This window comes from Gopherus flavomarginatus, chromosome 2 (assembly GCF_025201925.1).
Source record: "Gopherus flavomarginatus isolate rGopFla2 chromosome 2, rGopFla2.mat.asm, whole genome shotgun sequence".
Lineage (NCBI taxonomy): Eukaryota > Metazoa > Chordata > Testudines > Testudinidae > Gopherus > Gopherus flavomarginatus.
Window position 1 is genome coordinate 207,579,138 of NC_066618.1, and position 18,026 is coordinate 207,597,163.

At 36.9% G+C, this 18,026-nt stretch overlaps 1 protein-coding gene across 2 annotated transcripts in view; it reads right to left on the reverse strand.

Annotated features, from left to right (window-relative positions):
• The window catches only part of GNAL (G protein subunit alpha L), a 314,416-nt gene that overhangs the window by 294,780 nt on the left and 1,610 nt on the right, over positions 1 to 18,026 (reverse strand). The gene's annotated exons all lie outside the window — the stretch shown is intronic.

The following is an 18,026-nucleotide window of genomic DNA, read 5'->3' on the forward strand; positions in this document are numbered from 1 at the left end:
GGGTACACCAGATCAGAAACTGCCCAGAACCATTCACTGTAATAGAGCTGGGATGCAGGAAGAAAAAGGATAGTTTTGTAGTTAAAGCTCTGACCTGGGATGCCAGGGAAAGGTCTCTCCCATAGATTGTGTAATGTTGAGGAAATCATTTAAAATCAAAGTTTTCAGAGGTAACCATTAATTGTGTTCTATTCAGATACCTATGGCCCGACCTCCAAAGTGCTAAGCATTCAACTCCAAAATGAAACCAATGGAGATTTCAGAGTTGCTGAAAACCTCTGAAGAGTTGACCATAGGCATTTCAAGTTGAGCAACCAGAAGTGGGGCATCCAAAAATTAGTGGACATTTCTCAAAACGTTTACCTCATTCTCTCTGAGTCTTTGCATCTGTTAGAACAAGAATTCTGCTAGACTGACAACCTTAATTCTGAAATTTTTAAAATGTTGCGTACTTTGCAATTTTAACATTTAGTGTAGGTTGTTTAACTAGGAAGTTTTGTACTTCTGTGTATTTTGTGCACACATGCACAATTTATTGATTTGCAACCTAAAGAAACAAATATCGAGGGCTTCACACATCTGTGTAATTCAATAGTCAATTAAAAACAGTGACAAATAAAATATACAGGAAACTTTAACTTAAAAAATAGGTTAATTCATGGGATCTGTTTTAATATCTCTTTGTAAAGAAATTGCAGGTTTCCTGTAGAGGAAGATTCCTGGGGTGGAGAATTAATTAGAATGCTAGAAAACCTAGCTCTTGCAAAAGTATTTAGATACCCATGAAGGGAGGGACTTCCCTTTGAAGTAGTAAATAAGTTGCCAGCCACACACAGGGTCAAACAGTCCAGTAATATGCTCTAAAATAAGAACAGAAAAAGACTATTAATTAAAGGACAATGGTCTAAAATATATGGTGAATTGGAAAATAATTGTGTATTCCGTACTAACTGAAGAATGAGAATATCCCAGCATGCTAACAAGGATTTAATACAAAGTCACCCAAAGAATTATTAAAAAGGAAGAGACTCACTTAAGAAAGAACCTCCCTCACACCCTGGCTTGAGCTAAGGGAATGGAGAGACTGCTAATTCTAATGAAGACAATGGGTGGATTTTGAGAGTTTCATAAAGCAAGAACAAAAGCCTGCATCCCACAGGCAACATCTATAGCCATCACACTTTAACCTCTGTAAATAAAGTCTCATGACCCCTACTTAAAATTTAAAAAATGGGACACATGCAGGGGCTGCTGTTGGGAGCCCCTGACTCTCCTCCTACCATCGGCAGGGGGCCACAGTGCCCAAGCGCAGTCCCCGGCCCATGTCCCTGTCCCACTGCGGCACTGGTGCTCACCACCTGGACTCCCTGAGCAGCTCTTACTGCTGCCCGGCTCCAGCTTCTGGCCTGGCCAAGGGCAGGGCCTCACGGCAAGAGGGGCTAAGACCCACCTCAGACCCCCATGCTGGGAAGAGGCTGGTGCCACCCCGAGCCTAGGGCAGGTGTGAAGCGATGCCACAGGGAAACTGGGACAAATGCTATCCTGGAGTCATTCAGCCTGGGACCACGGCTCGAAAGGTACATTTCAGGACTGTCCTGCCCAATTAGTGATGTGTTATTACCCTACCCATACTAATACAGCTTTCCATAACTTCTAATAGAGTGCTACCTTTCAATGCTTTTCTTTCCTTTCCTTCTTAGAATAACAAAATTTTATTTTAGAGATATCATGCTTTGGATCCAATCATTGCTTTGTGGTAGATTCTCACAGAACAAAACAGCATTCAATAGTTCTCTAGCCATGGAGGAAGACTGAGGGGGGAAGGGACGGGAGAAACTAGGGGAAGTAAATTCATCCAGGGATAGCCAAGTTCAGAAGGTCATAAAGCGATTGCCCACAAATGTGTTCAGATGGGATACAAAGTGAGCACTCAACTTTAGCAAGCAACATGCCTTGGCATGCTTTTTATAGATTAAAAAAAACAAACCAAAAAACTGATAGAGGAAAGGGAAATAGTCCCAGAAGAAAGTAGGCAAGTTAATAGCAGTCCTTATATTTAAATTAATAAGGTATATTATATATTTAAATTGATTATCTGATACAGAGGGCTGAAAAGATTATAATCCCCATCTCTGCCCAGCATCTATATTTATTTCAAATCTCTCTAATGGAAGGGGAGTAAGTGGAACTTTACACGAGGGCACACTCTGTTTACATAGGGCAGAAAATTGTAGAAACTCTTACGTTTACATTTGTAATGTGCCTCTTTGCAACCTCAGAGTCTCAAATACACTACTTCATTTAAATCAACATGGAGTGTAATAAGCTGGGCCTCGAGTGCCTACAGCCCACACTTTCAAATTAAAGATGAAATTGATAATGGCCCACAAGCTGTATTTTGGACATCCCTTTATTAGACAACCATTTTCCTTATAATATTTATTACATTTCAGTTACCACAGATTTTAGAAAGCTATAATGATATTATTATACAGCACTGATCAGATTTGAAATTCCTTGGTTGGAAGCAATAGCAGGGTCTCACCAAGTAACCAATTGATCCTGTGATGAGAGATCTCTGAACTTTAAGGGAGAAATATCTAGGCACATTATGATTCGAAAGCAAAAAAAAAAAGAGGTATTGTACATGTTGGTGCATGGCTGTAGGATAGTACTAGTCAAGCTTGAAAACCCTTTGAGCAGGGGGTTGGGCTAGATGACCTCCTGAGGTCTCTTCCAACCCTAATCTTCTATGATTCTATGACACTCTTGACTGAAGACAGTCATAGTAAGTGAGGGAACCATCACTTTTAATTTCTGCACAGTAAGATCTTTTTTCCAAAAGGATTATATTTCTAGTTCTATTGTTGCAAAGAAAACCTTCCAAATATGAAGACATAAGGGAAAAACTCCACAAAGCTGCTCCGTGCTGTTCTTCTCGAAGGAGCACATAAATCTGAGCTTCAGCAGAGGCTTTCTGAAACTGTAAAGCAAAATTAACAAGCTTATCTCCCACACAATTAAGAACAGAGGAAGGAGTCCCAGCTGGTTAGGAGGTAGGTAGGGTAGATCACCAAGTGAAAAACCTTGATCTAAATCATAAATTTTAATCAACTTTTCCATTTACTTCAGTTACTTTCTAAAGAAAAGTGCATTCTCAGTAGCTGATATAATCATTAAAACATGTTGATTTACAAATAAATGGTCTTTACACTAAATTTCATGCATCTTCCTGCTATCTAGCAGGATACTCTATAACTATATACATTTATTTAAACAATATTATCATTGAATATTTTCAGACTCTCTAATCATACATTTTTAGTATGTTAGAAAATGGTGAATAATATATTGCTTATTCCCTAGAAGATTAACTGTTTGCTCATGACTTGTCAAGCTGCATTAAAATGGTAACAGAATTTAATTAAACACATGAAACAGCATACAAAATTATTTTTATTGAACAAAAAAAGCCCATAATATAGTATGCGACCTATTGTGCAATATTTATAAAGGTTGGTAGGAGGTTAATGGGAATGAGGGATCCAGTTTAGCATTCAGCTCACACTACATAAAGTGTGCGAGTCAACCCTCCAGTAAGTTGCTGTTTGATGCGTATACCATAGCGGACGGCAGGAGACAGCAAGGATCAACATCTTACATGTTAATGGCCTCTACAGTGCTAACTGAAGACACAGCCATCTTCTCTCCCACCAGAGTAGATAAAAATCAATTATTTTAAAAAAAATAAAAATAAAAAATAGATTTTTGATTGAAATAGTATTTTTATTTTGTTACTTAATTTTTTCTTTTAAAGAATAAAGCTGTTTAAAATGAAATATGAATTTAATACAATCTCCGCTAAGGCCAAAATGTACTATATTCTCTTAAAACATTTAAATAAAAAATATGCTGAATCAAAGAGCCTCTACAAAAACTTTGAATTAAAGGCTGCTTTATGCTATAAAAAAAAATTAGGGGAAAAACATTTAACTTTTGAGGTCATCTTTTATAAATATTGCACAATAGGTCGCATACTATATTATGGGCTTGTTTTGTTCAATAAAAACAATTTTGTATGCTGTTCCATGTGTTTAATTAAATTCTGTTACCATTTTAATGCAGCTTGACAAGTCATGAGCAAATAGTTAATCTTCTAGGGAATAAGCAATATATTATTCACCATTTTCTAACATACTAAAAATGTATGATTAGAGAGTTTGAAAATATTCAATAATAATATTGTTTAAATAAATGTATATAGTTATAGAGTATCCTGCTAGATAGCAGGAAGATGCATGAAATTTAGTGTAAAGACTATTTATTTGTAAATCAACATGTTTTAATGATTATATCAACTACTGAGAATGCACTTTTCTTTAGAAAATAACTGAAGTAAATGGAAAAGTTGATTAAAATTTATGGATTTAGATCAAGGCTTTTCACTTGGTGACCTAAAACAAGCCACTCCATGTCACCCACTTAAAATTACTGTAACCACTACATAATAGAAGTTGTCGAGATTTTGGGACATAGATCATGGATGAGATTTCTCTTAATGGCTCTTTTAACCACTACATATTGCAAACATTTCAAAGTACAGCCATTATCCGCATTCCACTATGACAAAATGTGGGGGCAAGAGAACTGAGGAATCACTTAACCATGGGGGGGGCGGAAAACAAACAAAAACCCAGCACTGAACTGGGATTGTTCCTAACTCTGCCAGACTCGCCTGCTAGTTGACCTTGGACAAAATCACTTAAATCTCTCTACCTCACTTTCCCATCTGTAAAATACAGATAATAATGTAAAGTTCTTTGAAATTTACTGCTGAAAAGTACTACATAAAAGTTAGGTCTGCTCATTATTGCCTAGCCACAACAGCACACCAACTGCAAATCTAGGTAAGAACTACAACTGCATAAATCGCCATTAACTCCTACTAACAAAGACTTCTGTTTGTTTAAAAAACAAAAAGAAACCCTAGGAAATAAAATAGCGAAAGACTTCATTAATACAGAGTTACAGTTGCATGGCGGTAGCTCGTGCCCTTCCAGAACATCGAGTTCCGCAACACTCAACTCTATGTATCATGGTGCAACCTTAACTCTGCCTTCTTTGAATGATGCCCCAGAACACCCATAGTCACAATATGTCTTTCCGGGCGCTACCTGAACTTGCCGTACACTCTTGCTATGGGTATTGTCCAGAGTGACGTGGGGTGTGAGAGCAATCTGGATTTAATTATGGGTAGAGGAAAACATAGATTTTAGGTGATATCCTGCATGAGTCTACTCCCCTGAAAAAAATACCATACACCTCTACCCTGCTATAACGTGATCCGATATAACACTGCTTCGCATATAGCGCAGTAGCAGCGGGGCTCTGGAGGTGCTTTAAAGGGTCCAGGGGCTCCAGCTGCTGCGGGGAGCCCCAGGCCCTTTAAATCACCACTGGAGCCCTGCCGCTGCTACCCCAGGGCTGCAGCAGCAGGGCTCCGCCAGCAATTTAAAGGGCCTGGGGCACCCCACAGCCAGAGCCCCAGGCTCTTTAAATCACCACAGCAACCCTGCCACCACTACCCCGATATAACGGCGTTTAACCTATAACGCGGTAGGGATTTTTGGCTCCCCACGACAGCGTTTTATCGCGGTAGAGGCATATTTGTAAAATGTAACAACGACTTCATAATTTTTTTACAACTCATTCATGCAGGATATCACCTAAATCTAAGTTTGCCCCTATCCAGAATTAAATCCAGATTACTCTCATACCCCACGTCACTCTGGACAATACCCATACCAAGATGACCCAGTGCCCTAATACTTACGCAACCTGCAAAATTCTGTATTGAAATGGCTGTTTAAACACTTGAGGACTGTTCACTGGTTGGTAGGAAAGGAGTTACCAGTAATTGTTTGAGTCTTCTGGCAATTGACAGGTGCTCAAGATTACAAAAATCACAATTATCATCCTTTCAGACCATCCCAGCAGAGAAGCTGAAGACTGATTTGCATGAAACCTGACTACCGTCCTATCATCAGAAGACCCCTCTGTAGCTGTGACTTCACCAGCAGGGAGGGAAGAAAAGGAAGTGTGTTCTTAACACAAGTTACATAACTCAATATATAATCCTAGTGAGGAGAAGGCAGGTTAGTTTTCACACAAGTGAAAACTACAACCTGCCCTGTCTTCACTAGAATTCTACATGGAGGTAGCTAACTTGCATTAAGAACACACCGTTTTTTCCCTTAATGAAGACAAAGCCTGTATCAAAGATGAGGCAATTAGTGAGCTTGAACTGCTGCAACTGTACGCATTATGCAAACAAAAGTCTACAGTTTCCAGAGCTACCAAGCTAGCACCTTTCAGGAATGCTAAATTCACTGAATGCAAACAGAACACAGTGTTTTCCCCACAGTCAAAAGTTAAACATAGAAAGCAAGAACTAAACCAAGGAGCAATTAACACTCACTTCTCAAAAAAAGAATTAGCACTCAGGCTTCCAATGGCCATGTGTGTTTTTCTGCAGTCCTTAGTGATGTTTCCCATTTGTGACAACTTTTCCAAGTCCCATCACCACCCTCAGTGGAGAAGGGCAATCCTGCAATGAAGAATCAGTGGATACAAGGAATAAATAGGATATATTTTTGAAGAGTTTATGTCCTACTTGATAATGTGTGAATATCTGAGTTAAGAGATTTCACGGTCAACTGGTACAGAATTATTTAACTGTTCAGTGAATCTTTGAAAAAACTTCCTCTTTAGATATCTTTAAGATTAGAACCTAGCTCAATAATCTGATTCTTTAACTTCTTATGTTTGAGCACCTTTAAAAACAAAAAGGTTTAAATAATTTAAACTACATCAAGTATAGAAACTTTTTTCCAAGACTAGTATGATAGGCTTGCTAAGAAGACCATAGAAATCTATCAGCTTAGGTCTGGTCTACAGATTTTGTAGAAGTATATCTATTACAGTTAGCTGTGTGATATTTTACTATACGGATGTAATTCAAGTGGTACAACTTGTGTGTTTAGACAAACTTATACTGACAGAACTCCCTTTGTTAGACTTGTTGGGGAGTATCCCATTTTATAGCTTGCACTGATAGCTGGAACCAAGGATGTCTATGTTCCATAGCACTTTGTTCTCAGTGACCAGCGAAACCGTATGTTTTGTAAAAGCTATTGTAGCATTTCCTTTTGCACGAACTCAGAAGTATCTGCTCCGGTAATGACTACACGAAACTCTAGTTAACAGGCTCCAAAAGGCAGTTCCTTTAATTTGGAATGCATCCTTTTGCATCAGAATTTCAAAGCAAACTGAAGGCAGTCATACCCTGCAATGTACCTGACAGACTTTATGGATCAGGATCTCTTTATGCCAACTATAAAGCGTTTGAGTCATCTGACAAGGCTCAGATGTCACACAATTTTAGCAACTACGAAAATATTGTGTGTATTTTCCCTTGCAAGAAGAGTTCACACACAATTTTGATTCGTATGTGATATGGGACACACCATGCAATGGCAGTGTAATGACACTTGAATATTGAAGAAGGGATACTCAGTCATTGCTTCTCTGTCCAGTGTGTGCTTCTCTGTCCAGTGTGGCATTACATGCACTTGTAGTGCCATTAATGTCAGTGAATGTGGAAAGATCAGTCTGTTCAGAAAAGTTTAAGAAACATTGCACATGCTTCTCCGAAGACCAACTTGGGCAGCCCAATGGTTTGTACTACAATAAGTACAAACTCAAATTTAAAGAGCTTTCAAAATCTGGAATTCTCTCCTGGTTCTAGCAAAATAATAATAATGCATTCCAATACCCATTAAAAAAATAGCCCAAGATTCTCTTCCCTCAGCCCACAACATCCTAGCTGTGGGAGGGGGCAAAATTCTGTGATTTAGACTGTTTTAGGCTTGTTACAAAAATAAAGCTTTAACTTTTGATTCTCAATATCTGTCATTAAATTATTGTGTGAATCCTACCTTAGTTTTCTACAACTGAGAAAATTAAAACTAATACAATAAATGCTTAAAACCCATGATTTTGGGCTACTGAGGAAATTAAAGAAGTGTTTACAAATAAGTCTATATTATCCATCAAAATTCTAAAAAGAATTAAAATTCTGCCAAGCTTAAAAACAAGTAAGGCCCACATTTCACTGGATCTGATACAACAAGCTCTGCACAAATCACTGAAAATTTCCAGTTTTAGCTAATAAGAGTATCTACTAAAACCAATATTTTGACACTATTTCCTTTTAGAGTTAGTGCATTGTACTGCTTCATTTTACGTTATGAAGTCAATCCATGATTCTGAGAGACACATTACAATAGTAATGTAATAGTGACAGCCACAGCTAATGAGCATGAATATTGCACACATTTTATGTCCAAGTACTTTCTCCATTCAGTTTGCTGACTGAATACATCAACAGTAAGACACTTCTACAAATGTGAAATTTTCCTCAATAAATTCATTTTCCAATGTACCTGTACTAAATATATTATATTCTGTGATGCCAAAAGTTCCAGATCTACAAAATACATATGAATGAACAAGTTATTCCTTTGTCTACATATTGTCAGTGTGTCCTCTCTTCTCTATGAGGTCTTTTAGGTTGTAAGTTCTTCAGGGAAGGGAAACTTTTTTGGTAGTACCATCTGGGGAATTCCATATCACTTTATGGATTTCTTTGAGGAAATACTGTTCCACCTTATCACTAGGTTGTTCAATCTGCAAATTTCTACTAATCGTTCACAGTTTTGGTTCATGTCCAAGCCTCTGCCTCACCAACCCATCATTGTTACTTCCAACCTTTGAGTTAAAAAATAATCACGCAGTCTCTGATATATTTTGGGATCTTGGCTGACATATACTGTAACAAATCATAAAACACATCTTTTTCCTCATCTGGCTTTTTTCTTGGCGTATAACACTGTATGACAGAGTCTGGAAAAATAATCAATCTAGTCTGAAAATGAGCTCTAATCATTCTTTCTTTGACTGATTCCCACTCAATCAGTATGCTTGCTCTGCTTCATCTGACATCAGGATTGCTACGCCACCTTCATGTCTACCATCCCCATTCCTGGAGCAGATGATGTGGGCAGTGACCATAACCCTAATTGAAGATGAAGTTAAAGAGAATGAAGAAGGTTAAAAAAGAGACAGACTGTCGACAGTGCACAACTAAAAGATCTAAACACAACAAGGATGCAACATGACTTCTATGAAGAGTTAATATAGACACCATCAGAAAAAAAAGAGGAAAAAAAAAAAAAGAGGGTAAACTAGAGAAACATTACACTGAAGAATAGAGAAAGCAGCCAAATCCATCAACATGACACTCAGAAGCTTGAACTGACCAGCACAAGACTGAAATGGACACTATATACCTGAGGGTGCAGGAGGATAATGAAGGAAAAAACCCTGCCATTTGTCTTATATAATTCCAAGCATATCACAAGGATGTGAACAATAGTAACAGCCAAGGGTATCCCATTTTTAAAATGGACAAGAAATAGCAAGCCCATAGCAGGTTCAAAGTTTCCAGTCAGACACTTACAACAGCATATGCCTGCATTTTGTAGCACAAATGTCCAACATTAAAAAAAAAAAAAAAAGCCAACTTCACTCTTCACTGATTGTGTGTAGTGGATTTTTGAAGCCTCTGACATGTAGGAATGCGATATTCTAGAACACTTTTGAAGTCTAGGCAGTCAGCACTCCTGTTGCAAAAATCTATTTTACATTGCAAGTATCTTAATGCCACACATCTGATATTCACGGACCTTCCTTAAAGAAATCTACAGACTTCATTCTTCCTACTGGAAAAACCTTATTATCCTATCAAAATGTGTCAGAAATGAGATATTGCAGAACTGATAAATGAAATTGTTTTCAATTGTTCACTTTATTACTGTAACTTCTGTTCACCATTCACTACACTTGCCTATACTGTAACTTCTGTTCCATATTGTAATTCAAACCCCATTTTAAAACACTCACTCCATTTTGTAAAAGCTTCCTCCAACCTTCATTTTTGCAAACCCTGCTGTAATCTTATTAGTTTAGTTTAGATGTCTGAATGAGGTATGTATGAATGATGGAATCAACCTCCAGCCCCAGCCTGTCCTGATGAGATAAAGTTCAAATACCAACGGCTGAAGACCTAGACAACAGCCCTAAACAAAGTAAGAAGCATCCACCCTAAAAAAAAAAAAAAAAGGACAACAGAACAACAGAAGGAAGATCAAAGCCAGGTCCAAGGCTGAAAGTCACGCCTGCAATTGATGGGTGATCAATCTAAACCCAGAGGCAGCGTGACACAGCAAGACCTATAGACTTTGAATCCAAACTAAAAGCCTATAAAAAAAGAAGGGTGAGATGAGAGACTCTGGGTAACATTCTGCTGCCAACATGGAAGAACATCGGTGCCTGCTCAACAGAGATCCAGCTCAGCCTTGTGCCCAGCTTTCCCGGCCAGTTAGCTGCCACAAGCTACGAACCCAAGCTGCAAAATCAAGCCATGAACTTAAGCTATCTTCAGGACTGGTAACTATGCAACAGCTGCAGAACACCTGATGAATATGTGTGTGTGTGTGTGTGTGTGTGTGTATATAGGTATAATGTGAATGTGTGTGTGTGTGTGTGTGTGTGTGTGTGTGTGTGTATATATAGGTATTAGGTATAATGTGTGTGTGTGTGTGTAGGTAATAGGTATAATGTGTGTGTATAAGAATTAAGATATTAGTTATTAGTCATAAATTGTTATCATAATAAATGTGGCATCTTTGCCTTGTCCCCTTTAATAAGATCCTGCTGGTTTTTACTGGTCTAGTATAATTGGTACAACAATATGGAATATATCGCATATATTACCAAAGATCTTCTCTTTGAATGTTACATTGGAAAAGCTATGCAGAGAGAATCAAGTTCTGATTTATTGTATATTCTCAAGCCTGTTGCTTATCTCCACTGTGTGTACTAAACCATACCATGAATGGAATGTTTTCCTTCCTCACAGTTTTAAGAGGCCAGTTGGACAATGATTTTGAATTTGTTTCTCAGAAGAATGTTTCCTTCTTAGAGAGACACTATCAACTTAACCATCCTCAAACTTTTGCCTGAAAGTTTCACATCTGCTATAAAATTTCAACACCCGATATAACTAGAATTGAAAAGTTACCAAAACACACCCTATTTTCCCCCCCAATTTGTTTACTTTGTGTATTTAAATGTTATGTAAAAACCAGCTTCACCATTCCTATGTATAAATTATAAAACATCAACCAGATGCTAAGAGAAAAAGGCTTAGAATTAAAAAATAAAAAGCAAAATCAAAATGGGTTATTTATAGTGTTCCGGTCATAACTGGAATTTTTGGTGAATTTAAAAACCATTTTATGTTGATCGTCTCCTCTAACTTCACCTCAAAATCACTATCAAACATTTACACTGGAAGATATTACCTAATGTCATGCCTTGATGTTATTACATTCCATTACATTACATTATATTTTTTGTTCAAGTTTATCAGATACCTAATCACTAGAGGCTGATAAGAAGGAACCATGGAAAGCACTCTAATAAAAATTTCAGCACTTCCTCTTTCCCACAAGCTGGCCAGGATGCTGAGTTTCTCACCAGAGAATTGCCCTGAAAGCTTACTTTACTTATCTTTCATATCAATTTAAGTCTAGAAGTTGTATGATAAAATTTCTGTAAAACCCCCTCAAAAATGTGGTGCAGTTTAATTTATGAAGTGTGATGCTAGAATGAAAAAGGCACTATGGAGTATTATGAACATTACAATTATTTGGACACATCTAGAAGGAAAAATACATGCATGATTGAAATATCACGAGGGCCTCTATTAGACAGTGGAAAGTTTTTAAACATACCTTAAAAAAAAATCAGCACTCTTCTCCTAAATCATTCTTCTATAACTTGTAAGCTTGATGTAAATTTACATCCCAAAACACCCCCTTATATATTTTAAACCCACTTTACAGTCTTAGCTACTGAAAACTATATAAAAAGCAATACAATAGTGCATCAGATTTTCATGCTAACTTATAAATTCTATCAAATGTCTATTTTGATATTTTTAGGAAATTACTACGCAGAGGTCTGATAGTATAGTCTGATGATTGTAGGGTCTCTCTTCAGAGCAGATACACATTCTCCAAAACTTACAGCTCCCTTCCACATTCACTGAGAATGGAGAAGACTTTAAAAAAATAGAATATTTTAAAAAATAAAAACAGGAAAAAAAAGTTTGAAATAGGTTAATAATTAGGCAAGGCTTGACTACAAGTAATCAGTGGCTAAAAGCAAAAGAGAAACTAACAATGGTTAGATCAAGAATCAGTTTCAGTAGCTTTACACAAAGAAACTAAAATCATGTGCACCTATCACTGTCCTGAGAACACTGCTTATTGGCCTTTTTTTTTTTTTTTTTTAATCCTTAAATGTGTCTTTTCCAGGTAGGTTGTAAGCTTTTCTTCCCTCTTCTCCTGTGTTTGTATCACACTTAGCATAATGTCCTAAAGCACAGCATTTGGAAAGATGTCAGAATGACATGAAAGATTCGGTTGTTTTAAGAGCCATTTGCTTTAATAGGATGGTAAAACACATAAAACAGACCTTTAACTCAGAGACTTAAGAAATTCTGTTCCTGACACTTGTACTTACAGGTCTATATTATAACTGCCTACATACAATGGTCCTGAATCTATCAGCACAATAAGATAATTGGTCTAGTAACACAACATTCAGTGCTCTGACAACAAGAATGTGTGACTGATATTCCACAGAATGTCAGATATGATGCTTCAATTAATTTGGTTACAGCACATGCTATCACTTTCTAGTAGTACAGAAGGTTATTACAGGCACAACAATACAGTACAGAGGTTTTTAAGCAGGCATGTACTAGAGGGGCCAACTTCTGGCTTAACAATAAGAGTCCATACCTATATTTGCACTGAAGAAGAGGGTGGACAATTAACAGATTTTAAAAACCGAGCTTTTTTTAATTAAAAATATATATATTTTTTATTTCATGTTTTCTCTTTAAAAAGAAATGTTTAAAAATCTGAAATTATGACAATGTTAAGATCTAAACTTATTTTAATCATTTAATTAAAAAATGCTGCATCTAAAACTCCCATCCAAATTTTAATGAGTTAAAGAGTGCTGCTTTTTTAATTATGTACAGAATTGAGGGGAAACATCTTTAACTTCTGAGGTTAACTCAAGAGTTATAAAGATAGCACAATGTCAGGTACTGCATTAGATAAATATGTATATTATTTTCTGTCTTTACAACTGAGTCAATACCAGTATTTACATTTTTTCCAAATGTAAGTGCTTTCAGTTTCTGTTGCGCGAAAAAGCTTTTCCGCACATTACTTGGTTTCAGTTTAGCTAACAGGTGCAAAGAGAACATTTTCTTCATTTGGATTAGTTTCCTTCAAAGCTGAGGAATGAATTCAGAGTTGAAAAACCAGGGAACCCTGTTTTTGCTCTTCCAGTATATGACTAAAAACTGGGTGAGAGACGATGACAGTTACTAGTCAATTAGCTGGGGTCTAACTGATTGCCATATTCAGGGTCGGGAAGGAATTTTCTCTCAGACGAGATGGGCAGGGTCAGGGTTTCCTTTCTCTGTGGCATGGGGCCTGGGTCACTTTCTGGTCTGAACTGGAATGAGGGCCTGTCTACAGAGATGCTACCTACGTGGATGGGAGAGTTCTCTGGTTACAGTTGCCAACCCCTTCAGGATTGTCCTGGAGTCTCCAGAAATTAAAGATTGTGTCATGTGATGAAACCTCCAGGAATACGCCCAACCAAAACTGGCAACCCTATCCCCCCCTTTGGCACAAGTAATCCACTTCCTGAGACAGTAGCAAAGTCAACAAGAGAATTCTCCTGTCAACCTAGCGCTGTCTACACTGGGGGCTAGGTTGGTTGAACTGTGTCACTCAGGTGTGTGGATTTTTTCCACACTCCTGAGCAACATAGTTATACCAACCTAATTTTATAGTGTAGACTAGGTCAAAGTGGTGAATTCTCTGCAACCTGAAGTCTTTAAGTCAAGATTTGAGGACTTCAGTAACTTAGCCACAGTTTATGGGTGGGTGAGGTTCTGTGGTTTGCAATGTGCAGGAGGTCAGACTAGATGATCATGATGGTCCCTTGCGGCCCTCAAGTCTATGAGGAAAGCCCTGCATAGATGCAAAAACTGTATCCGCACCTGATCTGCAAACACTGACCCTGGATATCCATGGATGAAGAGCAGATATCAACAGATTTGCATCTATCTATGAGTCTATGAGATTTTAATAAAGGTATTTAGGTGCCCAAAAGATACAGATTGGATGGCTAACTCTCATTGATTTTGCTGAGTGTTAGACAGCTATGCTACTTAAGCATTTCTGAAACCCCACAAGGCATCTATCTGTATCTTTGGGCACCTAAATACCTTTGAAAACCTGGCCCATGGTGACCAGAAACAGTCCATCAATTCAATATCTATGTCAATACTATTGTGTAATCAGTTTTAAAACACAAAATGCGTTTTGATCAACTTTGTTTTCTTGTGTATCCAGCACATTTATGGTAGTTTTATGTAACTAAAAAATCCCATGTTAAAATGCTGCTTTTGTACATTTTTAATTGGACGGAAATTGAAATTTAAACACCCATAAAAATCATTGCCTAGTAAATATGCAATGCACCATTCATCATTTTTTTTAAAAAGTAAAAACTGATCATCTGAATAAATCTATGTAAAGCTATATAATTGTTTTAATAAATGTGTATAGATATAATATATTCTCCTGGAAAGTAAAAAGTACCACCATATTTATTGTAAAGGCTAAATTTGGTTGTAAATCAGCATGTATTAATCGTTATGCCGATCAAACAGAATGAACTTACTTTAGAAGTAAATTACTTTAGTAGCTAGAAGCTACAAATGCAAAACAAGATTAAAAGCAATAATTTAAATCAATGTTTCCAGCTTGAGTAAAAAAAAAAAAAAAATCTGTGATTTAAATCAATCCACTTTAGCAAAAAAACAAGAGGTGTAATTACAACTGTTATTTTAGTGCAACTTTATGTGTCAATAACCCCTTAGAACAATGAGGTGGGTGAGAACTCACAGCCTTCAATTCTCCATTAATGAAGTAGAAATGGAGAGCAAAAGAGATTCTGTGACTAAATAACTCAATAAACATGCACAAATGACTAATGGTACATAAAAGAATCAAATTTAAAGTTCTATTTATAAGTTACTTTATTCAGTTACCAATCATAACATGCCTAATTTAAAATAAAATGGACATCACATAATGTGTCTGAAATTGTATATAAGACATCTTCATAGAGTCAAAGTTTAAAGGTAGAATGGACCACCAGATAATCAAATCTGACCTCAGGTACATTACAGGCCACTAAACCTTGCACAGCCATCCCTGCAGTAAACCCAGCAATCAGAATTAGATCAAAGTTTTATAAACCCCAGGAGACAAGCTATTATGTGCCACAAGCAAAGAACAAGAGGAACTGAGGTGCACCAATGCATGTGCCCTCCACAATGGAGAGATATGCCCAGATGATCCTACCCCACAATCCCAAACACAGTTTCAGAATTATACATTACACTTTCAACTATTAAAAAAAGATGATGAGTTTATCTACAGAAAGGCTCAAAGTGGCCATGATTTTTTTCACGTGATAAAAATGTTAAACACATACAAGATTTGCAATTAGAAAAAAAATTAAACATACATATTTAAGACTTTCAGTAGTCATAATTTACATATCCAATGACAGAAGTCTGACTGGTTTCAGTTAATTTTTTCTCTGTTAATGATTTTTGCATAAAATAGGGCTGCATGCCTCTAGTGCAAAATGTACATAAACATTTTTTTCTATGTATTGTTTTGAATATGGGAAGAGCTATATAAAACAGTTTTTATTTATTTTATTCAAGTTCAGTTTGAGAAGTGACTTTTATCTCACACCTTTTCTCATTTTTGAATGATAGTGACCCTTTAGAAAGTCATTAATTTAAACCCTGATCTTGCAGCTGGTTCCAGCTCCATGATCCCTTGCATTTACATGGAGGAACAAGGGGTTCACAGGTGTGGACCTCATTAAAGGACTCAGGAATTAATGTTAAAATGAGATACCTAGTGCATTTGTTCAGAATTATCAAGAAAAAAAAACAACAGAAACCCTATTTTCTCTAAGGGGCTTAAGCAATTTTCAGACTTTTTAAAAAACAATACATGATTACTATAAATGAAAGAATAGGGGAATATATTTCTCTATTTTGTTTGTTTCCCGTGTGTATCCGACAGAACTTTGTATTTAGCCACTGTCAGGGTTTCTCTTGTATAGGCCATTTCCTTTTTATGTTGATCTTTCACACGGCACAAGAGAGTATTTTCTTAAATAGGAAAAGGTGAATGTAAAAGCAAGTATCTTGGTGAGGGGACATCAGGGACAGGAAAAATATACAGTTGTTTTAAAGTAGGTCATATTTCAAGTTGATAGTGTCCTTTTATAAAAAAGGATTTTCTATCCACACAACAATATACAAGGAAAGAATTTACAATATATCAGACAGAGCCCGAACAATTTACTTTATATATCTGAAAAAATCTTTTGCCAGTTACTGCTTCTCTGATATACAGAGACTTTTTAGAAAGCTGATTTTTTCCATTATTAATTTAGACATATAAGCTGCTCTCGCTTATTCTTTGCTGCAGTAGCGATAGTAACACAAGGCTCCTGCAGCTTTACCTGTCCCAAATGAGGGATGAGACAATACCACTTTCTTAGGCCCAGATCTTAAGAGACTTACATACCTGATAAACTTTACATGCTGCAAGTAGTCCCCTAGACTACAATGGGGCATCACAGTGCATAAAGTTAAGCACATGCTTAAATCTTTGTTGAACTGGGGTCTATGACAGCAACACACCAACCCCCCTTCCCTAACTTGAGAAAAGGAAGAGTTGCAGATTCGATTGCAATTACTATTGAGGTTTTTGAAGAGCTGAGCTAATATTTTTAGCATGCGTAGCAGCTCAGTGGGTGAGGGAAGAGAAAAAAATTGTATCTTTCTTTAAGAGCTTTGTGTCTCTCTGGTCTACTATTTTATTGCCTCCACATTACAGACCACACACTCACTTCACTTATTTGGTAGCAATCTTTTGTTCAATGGCTCTTTAGAAGCAGGCCACTGTTCAGTGACAACTGCTTCTTCGGTCCACATTGGTATCAATCACACTGTTTTACAGATCAGGAAAAAAGAAAATCAATGTATCTTAATAGGATATAAATTTTAAAGCTTAAGCATTGAAGTTGGACTGGTGAAGTGTGGGGTAGGGGCCACTTTTATTTTTATATAGAGTATTGTATTCCAGACAGTAGGAATTTCCCCGTATAATTACCAGCTTTGCTATATATTACAAAAACTTCCAGACAATAACCAAGTCTGTAATTTATTTTTAGAATTTCAGTGATACTGTTCTGGCAAACATGAACTAACCTAAGGAAGTATCTTGGAGACTGCCATATTACATTGTTTTGTTCCCTCCACCCCCTAAAGTCAAATGAAGGAATCAGTTAAAGCACAGCTGTATAAATAAATATACCTATCCGCACTCTGTCATGCATGTAGAGATCCAAGACAACACATATTTGTATCCCCTTCCCCAAAAAAATCTGTATTTCAACACTAACAGAAATTAGTGGTCATGCTCAGGAGGCACCCAAACCCCTTTCCTTAGACTATTAAAAAACAAAAACAACAACCCTGCAGTATGACTATTCCATTTCCTGCAAGACATTAGATTGTATTAGATACACTTACAGTATAAAAACCACAGGGGTATTAGCTGGGATTAAGCCTCTAGAGAAGACTATTAACTAATATCTGTAAAGAGCAAATGGTAAGCAGCACACAGTATTTCTGAAAAACAAGTCACCTT